This window comes from Ornithorhynchus anatinus, chromosome 20, assembly GCF_004115215.2.
Source record: "Ornithorhynchus anatinus isolate Pmale09 chromosome 20, mOrnAna1.pri.v4, whole genome shotgun sequence".
NCBI lineage: Eukaryota > Metazoa > Chordata > Mammalia > Monotremata > Ornithorhynchidae > Ornithorhynchus > Ornithorhynchus anatinus.
Window position 1 is genome coordinate 4,607,350 of NC_041747.1, and position 11,146 is coordinate 4,618,495.

Sequence of the window (11,146 nt, forward strand, 5' to 3'; positions counted from 1 at the left end):
TCTATCGTCAGTAAGCCTCACTCCGTTAGGTATTGGGAAACAAAATACCTCTCCCGGTTCCTTTGTCCCCTCCCCGTTTCCTGTTCAGCCTGACGCCCACCCGCTTGAAGGCCCTGCTCACCTTACTCAGACGCCAGTCTTGATCTTTCTACCAAAAAAAAAAAGAGAGAGAGAGAGAAGAAAAGGCAATTGAATATAACTTCAATTTCATGAAAAATTCAAGCTCCATGAGGACAGGAATGATTTTGTTGGCAGAGTGCTCAGTACATTGTGGCTACTTGATAAATGGCAAATTGATGGCTTTTTATCAAACCTGCCAAGCATACAGGGCAGCCGTGGACTTTAAGAATACAGCAAATGGCCCCGCCTCCTGGCTTTAGCAAAATTCGGGGAGTCCGTGGGGATTTTAAAACAGCTTAAGAAGAGTGTTTATGTTGTCCTCGGTGCTTTCTGAAAGAAACAAAAAGGGGGTTTAGCATCCTCAAAGTAGAAGAGCATTTTTCATTTTCTTACTGGCAAAAGTTAGTTTGAACAAAGCACCTTTTCTCTTTATCTTTATTAAATTCACCTCTATAATAATTTGTGCTTCTCATTTAGAGTTTTGATGTTCTTGTTATTCCCACATTACCTTGTTATTTATGCAGTGACACATCGGTTGCCTTGACGATAGAAAAGTGGGTTCAGACCCTTTGAGATGATAGCAATCTCTATTCCAAATTATTTATGAGATTTCATTCAGATAGAGCCTCCTTTCCACATGCATTTTTTGCATTTGCTATTACTATTGCCTTTGTCATCTCTTTTTCCAATTTCTTCATACCATCGCTCCGTGACCTGCTGGTCTTCCTCATCTGATCTCTTCGTGCGGCAAATTTCAGAGCTGGTTTTGCACCCCAACTGAATATATTGGAACTCAAATTTTGAAGAGCCCAGGAATGTTGACTCACTGTTTGGCACAATGACCCGCTTGGCCAGACTGTAAGCTTCTGGAGGGTGGGGATCATCTTTTCTGACTCTGTTGTAGTCTTCAGAGTGGTTAGTGTGGTGTTTTGCCTCCCTGGAAGGGCCTTCTGAAGCTGAATCCCATACTCAGTGGTTCACCGGTGACCATGCTTCTTTTGAAATATCTACGAAATTAAAGATAATGATAATTATGGTATTTGTTAAGTGTTTACTGTGCGTCAGGCACTGTACTGAGCATTGGGGTAGATACAAGCTAATCAGATTGAACTCAGTCCCTATCCCACATGGGGCTCCCAGTCTTAATCCTCGTTTTACAGATGAGGTAACTAAGTGACGTGCCCAAGGTCACACAGCAGGCAAGTGGCGGAGCCGGGATTAGAACCCAGGTCCTTCTGACTCCCAGGCCCGTGCTCTTTCCACTAGAGCCGTGCTACTTCTCCTAATGAATGAGCCATGGAAAAACTCCTTGAGCGAATCGTTTATATCCGTCGCCTCCACTTCTCCTCCAATTCTTTGCTTGACCCCCTCTAATCTGCTTTCCCCTCTAAGTAACTCTGAATGTTCACCCCGCGTCTGGAAAAGTTGCCCTCGGTTTTGTTTCGTTTTTGACCTGCCACCTTCAAGCTTCCCAACCAGCTTTATCTATTGCGGGCGGTGTTGGGGAATTCATGTAAATTAACCCCAAATTTGGGTGGGTTTACATCTTTGTAAGTCTGCACTGGTATTAATGTGGCTTTGGATATGGAGGGCTTGACTGTCCGTTCTTTGTTGCTAGGCAACAGTCCACTGTGGCTGCATGTTTATCTGGGGACAATTAGCAGCTGAGGGCACTCTTGATTCGTGGACCTGAAAATCCAAGTCCTGATCCAGGACTGGGTGGGCTGCAAATGATTCCACTACATCTTTCCATACCTGCGGCAGATCCTCTTAAAGATGTGTGTATGTGCATTTTTTGTGGAACGGGGGGGGCCTTTAAGTCTCTCAGGAATTTGAGGTCAAATTAGGAACCACCGTGTCGCAGACCAGGGAGTTTGGGGCTCTTTGGGCTGATTATCAGGTTTCTCAAACTTTCCCTGAGGCATAAGTGAATGACTGATGATCTTTTGCTGCCCTCATCAGCGTATATGCTTCACCACTGACAGAAAACCAACAAAAGAAATCTGACTCTGGATAGATAGGCTCAAGAAGCACCGAGATCTGCTCATCTGATCACCTGGGGAGATCTCTTTGCATCGTTGGGTAGCGGTGCCAAATGGGAAAAATAAATAGCAGACTTTACAGGACTGGTAAAATTAATAACAATTGAGAACTTTCGCTCACCAAATGTGCCAATCACAAATTTGTATCATGAGAATATAATCATATTCTCACAACACCAGTCTGTTCAGCGTGTAAGGCGATTCACACTGGTCCAGGTGGATTCAGTTTAGGAAGAAACAGATGTTTACACGTTCATGGCTTTGGCCATGGCTTCTGTTATGCTTCCTGGGTTCCGCCTCAGCCGTACTGTGCAGTAATACTAGTAATTGTGCTATTTGTTAAGTGTTTATGTGTCAAGCACTATATCAAGCGGTGGGGTAGATACAAGCTAATCAGGTCAGGTACGGTACCTGTCCCACTTGGGGCTCACAGTCTAAGTAGGAGGGAGAATAGGAATTGAATTCCCATTTTACGGTGAAGAAACTGAAAGGCAGAGAAGTTAAATGACTTGCCCAAGGTTGCACTGCAAGCAAATGGCAGAGCTGGGATTAGAACCTCAATCCCCCTGACTACCAGGTCCTCTTTCCACTGGGGCTTGTTGTGCGTTTTTACAACTTTACAAAATGACTACAGTAAAGTAATCAGTGAAAAGGGTGTGGAGCATTCTTCTAGTGGTGGATATAGCAATAATGTAGATATTTTATCAGAAAACATTAGACACGACTGTATCTTTAATCCATCCGCCCACTAACCCATGAATTCTCATTGACTCAGTGGTTATTATAATGCAATTTTCCCATAACACAAAGTTCTTCATGAACAAGGCTACCAAATTGTAGCAAAAAAATGACTCAATCTGACACACATAAATTTCTTTGAAATTTACAGGGGATTTTAAGTAAGTTAAAGGGTCAAAAACTATATTTTTTCCCCATGTAGATTCTGGTTTTCATTGATGCCTGATAGGGTTGGCGATGCAGCCGAAGTCTATATAGGAAAGAAGTACCCAGATTTAGTAAAATAAATTTCAGTAGTTCTGAATTATAATCCGTTTAAGGGTCTGAGTTGCAAAACATTGGTAATACCAACTAATTTCACGGTTCATGATTGAACATAAGGCAGTAATTCAATTGTTAGGTTTTTTTTATGGTATTTTAAATAGGAACAGTGCTGATTTCCATTCTTTGTATGCAGCCAGGGACCTTGCGCTATTATTTATAATACCGGCAAAAAGATTTTGCAAGCACCTAGTAATTAGGTGGGGTTTTTTTATAAATCTGTCATGCTGGAACAGAAGACTTAATCCATGAGATACAAGAAGAAAAGGATTACTATGAATTAGATCTCCAAGGGTAGAGATTTCCAAGAAGAGATCTGCCCGCTTGCTGTGAAATAATCTCTGAGAAATTCTACAGACTGTTGCGAGTTTTGTGTATTGGTTTGTATTCCTCTGGGTGAAAAAAAAAATGCATACAGAGAGGTGGGTTGGTTTTTTTTGAGCACTTATCTAGTAATTTATTTCTGGTCATATGCATGAGAAAGATGAAAAAAGAAGCAGAGCTATCAGGAAAGGTGTCTGACCTAGATGCTTTTCGAAAGGCCCATTCCCTCCAGGAGCCCAGAAGAGGAAAGTTTAAACCAACAGTTAAGTTGTAGTAATAATGTTGATTGAGAGTCCCCTGGGTGCAAAGCCCTGCAGTAAACTGTTGGTGCTTGAGAACTACAAAACAAAGGCAACCCATTCCCTGCCCACGAGGAACTTACACTTTAACTTCCAGGTCTCCTTGGACTGACTTTTTGGGTGTCGGAGGGCGGGGTTTCAAAGCAGGCACTGGGCTTCTAGCCGCTTCATTTGAGTTACTTGGAGAAAATGACCCAGAGGTAAGTTAGGTACAGTAGCACTTGGAATTCAGCCTGCTAGCATAAAAACAAGGTCCTAGTATAATAATTATGGTCTTGGGTAAGCGCTTACTATGTGCCAAGCACTGTTCTAAGCACTGGAACAGCACAGCTTAGTGGAAAGAGCTTGGGCCTGGGAGTCAGAGGGCCTAGGTTCTAATCCCAGCTCTTGGGCAAGTCATTTTGTTTCGCTGTGCCTCCATTTCCTCATTGGTTCACCCTACCTACTTAGACTTTGAGCCCCATGTGGGACAGGGACTGAGTCTGATTTGATTAACTTGTATCTAACCCAGTTCTTAGGATAGTGTCTGACATTCTGCAAATGCTAAACAAAAACAATAATAATGGTAATAATCATAATAATGATATTTTGTACAGAAATATGGCCGCTGGCCTTTTTTTAAGCTCAACTAACAAAAACTGCATTGTTCCTTGTATTTAGGTGAATTTGGGGGAGACAGTTAAATCCATTAATTCCCGATGTCCAATTCTGTATCTGTCAAAACCGATAAATAGCAGGTAGTAAGAGCTGTGCTGTTCAGCTTAATCATGAAATGTCTCGCCATCTTATCAGACTCTGAGTGAAGGGGAGAATGAGGATGCTCATACATGATTAGACTTGTTCTTCTGACTTTCACTATCTACCTGCCTCTCCCATTAGATTCTACTCTCTCAAGGGTTTAGTACAGTACCTAGCACTCAATGGGTGCCCCGTAAACACCCTTGTTGGTCGTTTTCTCCGGAGAATAGCCAAAAGCAGATTGCAGCCCCAGGGCTGAGATCCCATTGGAACCTGTGGGTTAGTCAGTCAGGCAGTCATTCTTATTTACTGAGCGCTTATTGTGTGCAGAGCATTGTACTAAGCACTTGGGAGAGGACAGCCTAACAATACGGGCACATTGTTAGGCTAGGTCTTCATCTTGGGTTAATTTGCCTAGGAGAAGCAAGTGTGGAGAGAGGGAAATATGAAATAGATTTTTTTACAATTGGAATCTTCATTCAACATCTGTAAAAATGAGTTTCCAAAATTTTTTGAAATAGGTCTGGACACAGATCCAGACATAAACTCAATCAGTAGAATTTATTAACCACCTGTCATGGGCAGAGCGCTGCTCAAGGTGCTTGGGAGAGCAGAGAGGAAGACACGATCCAGTCACATAAGCGTCTTAATAATATTAGCAATAATAAATAATGGCATTTATTAAGCATTTGCTAAGTGTTAAGGCAGATACGAGATAAGCGGATCAGACACAGTCTCTGTGCTCACAATCTAAGAGGGAGAGGGAGGGATAGTTTAGCCCCATTTTAGAGATGAGGGAATTGAGGCCCAGCCCCAAATAGGTTAAATGACTTTCCCAAGCTCAAACAGCAGGCCAGTGGCAGAATTGGTTCTAGAACCCATGTCTCTTGACTCCCAGGCCTGTCTTCTTTCCAAATAATCACACTACCTTTAAGGGGACGGCATCCTAAACCTTCCAAGGCAATAGCAACCCGGATTATCCCCTCTAGACTATTAACCTCCCCTCTAGATCTGTTGTGGGCTGGGAATGTGTCTCTTTATTTTTATACTGTACTCTCCCAAGCATTCAGTACTGTGCCCTGCACACACTAAGCACTCAAATGTGATGGAATGAAAGGATTCTAATCCTGGCTCCATTTGCCGCGGGACCTTGGGTAAATCACTTAACTCCCTCGTGCCTCAGTTACCTCAGCCATTAAATGGGGATTAAAACTGTGAGCCCCATGTGTGGGACATGGACTGTGTCCAACCTGATCTGCTTGTATCTACCCCAGCTCTTGGTACAGTGGCTGGCATAGAGTAAGCCCTCAATAAATAGAGAAGCAGCGTGGCTCAGTGGAACGAGCCCGGGTTTGGGAGTCAGAGGTCATGGGTTTGAATCCCGGGTCTGCCACTTGTCGGCTGTGTGACTTGTGGGCGAGACTCTCAACTTCTCTGTGCCTCAGTTACCTCATCTGTACAGTGGAGACTAAGACTGAGAGCCTCACGTGGGACGATCTGATGACCCTGTATCTACCCCAGCGCTTAGAACAGTGCTCTGCACATAGTGAGCGCTTAACAAATACCAACATTATTAAATACCATAAAAAAAAGTGGAACACAATTTGAAATTTAGGCAATGGAAAGCTTTCAGTCTTTTAATTTAGTTCAGACCACTGCAATTATCCACCGAGAATAGCAAAGTGCTTGAAAGAAGCAGGGTAAACATGTAGGAGTTCATAGATAATATCCACCTGATGCTGGTAATGCAGAGATTCAGCAATCAACATGAATTCTCCAACTCACTTTCAGATTTTCCCTAAAATAACTCCCTTGTCAAAACACCTAAATACATAATAATCGATGCTATAGAAACAGAGGTAGAACTCTCTGTTGTGAATTTGTAACACTTTTGCACAATGCTCTTCTTCTTGAGTTTTCAGTGTGTTCTATTTTTATCTGAAACCATAGCACCAGAGCCTAAAAATATTGGCGATACACTCTGTTTGGTCCACTGGATTGTGACCGGTGTCCACAGACCCTGAAACCTGGGATCCATTTTTAACTCCATCTCCGATTTCTTCAGCGAGTTGGTTATTTGGTGAAAGTCCACACCTCCGTGTTCCCGGGTCTAAAATGGGATCTTAATTGTCACTCGCCACCTACCTACTCCCACTGAGAGTAAAGAATAGTTTCTGCCTTTGAAGCAGTTTGAATTCTTTGGAAGAAAAAAAATCACTATATAAATACAAGTTATTGCTGTGACTGAATAACACCTATTTCACAGGGATCTAATGGGTCTTTAGAGAGTGAGGAAGGCTGAACGAACAGAATGAAGGCATTGTAATTCATTCAGGTCTCACCAGTTCCCAAAGTACCAAATGGCTAAAATTGATTTTTCTTCATTACCCAAAATAAAACCTGTATGTTATGTGGGTGTTCTGGAGGCACACATTTGCATTATTTTATGGTATTTTTTAAGTGCTTACTTTGTGCGGTCACTGTACTGAGCACTGGGGTCGATACAGGTTAATCAGTTTGGACACTGTCCCTGTCCCACCGGGGGCTCACAGTCTTAATCCCCCTTTTACAGATGTGGTGATCTGTAATCAATCAGTCATTAGTATTTATTAAAACTCGAATGTGTGTATAATCCAAGCAGCCATTACTGTTGGAAACAAAAGACTTCTTTTGGACTAATTTCTCAGATGACTTACATAGATAATGAATTGTTCAACCCACAGTTTATATGTGCAAAAATATGTTTTATAAAAACAAGTACACATTATATGGCAGTTCAAAGAGAAATCTGTTGATAGTAAGATTGCCTCAGGATGTGAATAGCAGTGACATTTTGCCCATATAAAGAGGTAGGCTAAAGTAAGGTACCTTATCTCGCCCTTTGTCAATCTCTGAACACTCCCTCCAGTTTAGACAGTGAGCCCAATGTGGTACAGGGATCTTGTCCAACCAGATAAACCCGTATCTGCCGCAGCACTTAGAACAGTGTTGGACAGATAATAAGCACTTAAGAAATACCTTAAAAAGAAATGCTATCATTATTGCAGTTTTCACTATTATTATTATTGATGTGAGAGGGCCAAAGAGGTGGAATGGAATTCATGTATCCTCTTTACCTTCTGATTTAATTCTTGATTCAGTCCCGAGGATCCCTTATTGATTTTGGTTTCACTGAAAATTAATTCCAAACATCCATTCATGGAACCGGCAACACCGAGCTCAGAAGCAAGTTCAGACTGATGCAGTGGTATGGCAAACTCCCCAGCAGAGCCATTTTAATATATTTAAGCACATTGTACATCAAAACTGTTACTTAGGCTGCCTAGCAACAGAGCTAATTGCCTTCCATAAACTCATTTCAAGAACCTTAGTAAATCAGTCTTTTAAATATAAAAGGAAACCTTTTCTCATGAAAAGCATTAAAATGCCTGTGTCAATCAGAAGAACAGTATTAAAATGACCTATTAGAATATTTTGTTTAATTTAACACATTCATCTATCCAAAATGAAATTAAAATTCCCTCTAACATTGTAAATTCAACAATACCAAATCTGCACTTTTGTTAAAGTCAGTTTAGAGAAGCAGCGTAGCTTAGTGAATAGAGCCCGGGCCCGGAAGTCAGAAGGACCTGGGTTCTAGTGCGGGTTCGACCACTTGTCTCCTGTATGACCTTGGGCCAGTTACTTCTCTTCTCTGTACCTCGGTTACCTCATCTGTAAAATGGGGATTAAAAATGGGAGACAAATCCAACCTTGTATTTGCCCCAGTGCTTATTACAGTGCCTGGCACATAGGAAGCGCTTAACAAATACCATAAAAAATAATAACTATGTAAAAAAAAAAAATGTTTTAGGGACTTGGACTTCATTGGCTTGGGTGGCATGTATTCAAAGAATCGGGTAACGAAGGTGCTTCGGTGTAATGGAGGCTGGGAAGATTAGGATTCCAATCAGGAAAGACAAAGGTAGAGGGAGGCGTGGTTGAATACCCTTAAGTAAATGTTGGGGGAAGAGCAGAATTAGCCAAAAAAAAAGGAGTCAATCAGTCAATCGATCATATTTACTGAGCACTTACTATGTGCAGAGCACTGTACCAAGTGCTTGGGAGAGTACAACAGAATTAGCATCTCTAGCCATCCACAGATTATAGCCATCCGTAGTAGAAGGCGACATGTAGACAGTGAAGTTTAACCGGAGAAAGGAATGTTGCTTATGAGGATACAACTTGTGTTGACCAAGTTTGATTTTCTTTAACATTGCTAAAATCATACTCTCTGCTTCCATTGTATTTCTGTCAATATCAGTAGTCACCATGCTGTTCACCAGGGAAGCGTTACATTACATGGGGTTGAGAGAAAACATTTAAATTTTGCCATTTTAAGTTTCAATCACTCGCCCCTCTTGCTTAGAGAAGGCTGAAGACCCTAATCTTTTTGACTGCCTGTTTTCAGGACTTTGAGATCAGGAAGAATGTTCATTTGTAACGGTCGATTTGATATCCTACTGACTTTTTTTAGATTACAACAAGATTCGGTTTCAAAAACCTCATTAATTCCCCAGCCTTTAATACACTGTTCCATTGCAGTACTCTTATCTTGGACCTGAAGATCAAACTCAATTATTTCATAGTGGCAATCATTCCACACAATAACCTTATAGACTACAGATAAGATGAATTTTTCTAGCCTTTACAGGGATTTTCGAAACTATTTTGATATGTAATTTTAAGCATTTTTATGGATTTTTTAAAATTTGGAATATGGTGTGCTGGCAGTAATTTATCCAGCACCCCGCTCTTCCAAAAAACTTAAGCTTGGCAATGTCCCTTCCACATCTATTGCTTATCCACAGAAGCTTTCTCAAGCCCTCGGAAGATAACACAATCGATCGATCAGTCTACACGGCACAATAGCCTCCGTGAAACACCAAGGAGCTCGTAAAAGCTAGACTTCAGGAGGATGGATAGAGCATCATCCTGGCAAACAAAATGGCAGCCATTAAAGTTACCGTGACTTGTAGTGTTAGGAGAGTCATTAATTGGAAGAACACAGCAGCAGATTGTCCTCGCCAGTGTCAGCCATTCAAGCAAGGAAAAAGGATGCAGTTTGTGAGGTAACGACACACAACAGTACATCAGCAGACATCCAGTTTTTAGTATAAATCAGGATTTATTCTGTATGGTTCCCAGGTATGAAGGTCGTGAACTCAACAGAATCACACACTCTTGGAAAAACATTTCATCATTTTGCTCCACGGTCTACCATGAGCCTTTCACTCCGACTCTACTCTAAAATTCACGCTGGCTACCAGAATCCCCTTGTTAACACCCACTAGAAGCAACGGCCACGTGGTCCTTTGCCGTCCTTCTTATTGCAATTGAAAATCCCCTGAGGGGAAAATGAGTTCTGCGGGTCACTGCCACAAGAATGGGGAAATATAGCAGCAGAGCTGTTCTATTCAGGCAGCAACAGGAGACCAGGATACTTTCAGAGGAGGTGCTGACTTCATTTTGAGGGTGGGAATTACAGAGGAGCGGTGTTTCCGTACGGTCCGTGAAACTATATCAAATTCAGCTATACAGTGAGGGTGAGTAAATGGTTCTAAGTTAGAAAAAATGATACAAAGTCGGAGGATTAGATAATGGTGAAGTAAGTCACTTTCTCGTCATTAAATTGTAAGCTCCTCCAGGGCAGGGATCATGTCTTCCAAATCTCTTGTACTCTTCCAAGTGCTAAATACAGCACTCAGCACACGGTCACTAAATACCAATCATTGATATACCGTTCTTTTGCATTCTCTAGAGCCCTGTTAGTCCAGTTGTAGTTATAGGAGATATTAGTCAATAACTGCTCCAGGGTGACTTTCTAAGACTGTAAGAAGGCCCAAATGCTAAAGGAGAATCTCTCAATTCCAGGAAACACAAGGAAAGAGGAGATGACATTCAGGGTTGGGTTAGGGACATGTCTGTCTGGGACTAATCCAAGAGGATGTCGCTGCCCCTTTCCCCGCCCAGTTCCTGAGTTCCACCTAAAGCCACTAGTTCTTTCAGACTGGAACAGAAACCAGTAATTCCAGACTAGTTCACCCCAAGCTGTTGTGCAGAGTAATCAGTAGAAATGCAAATGTGAGCAGGCATCTGAAACAAGGTCCCTTACCATGGTAGTAATAGGTAATCATTAAAACACACTGGGTACCAAGGCTGTCCTTTGATTTCCCAGAGACTTCTATATTTTCCACCATCCTCATTATCTAAGACAGAACACTCAAATTCCACTTCCCATCTGTGAGCTCCAAATGGTCACAGTTAATAAACAGCAAATATTCTTAAGAGGTATTGTACGAAAAGCAACCCACCCACTTATCAGCCTGCAGCCCCTCAGAGCACCATGCTTCTGTGCCCTTACGGAGACGATATTGTATTTGGTCTTCCCAAATCTCTTTCTTTCATTAGGCATGTCATTACTGAAAACTCTCTTACTTCCCTAGAGCGTCACTCTTGAAATTGTTCGACATCATCTGCGAGTTCGTCCACTAGCGTGGCACACCTATTCTTCAGTCTCTATTT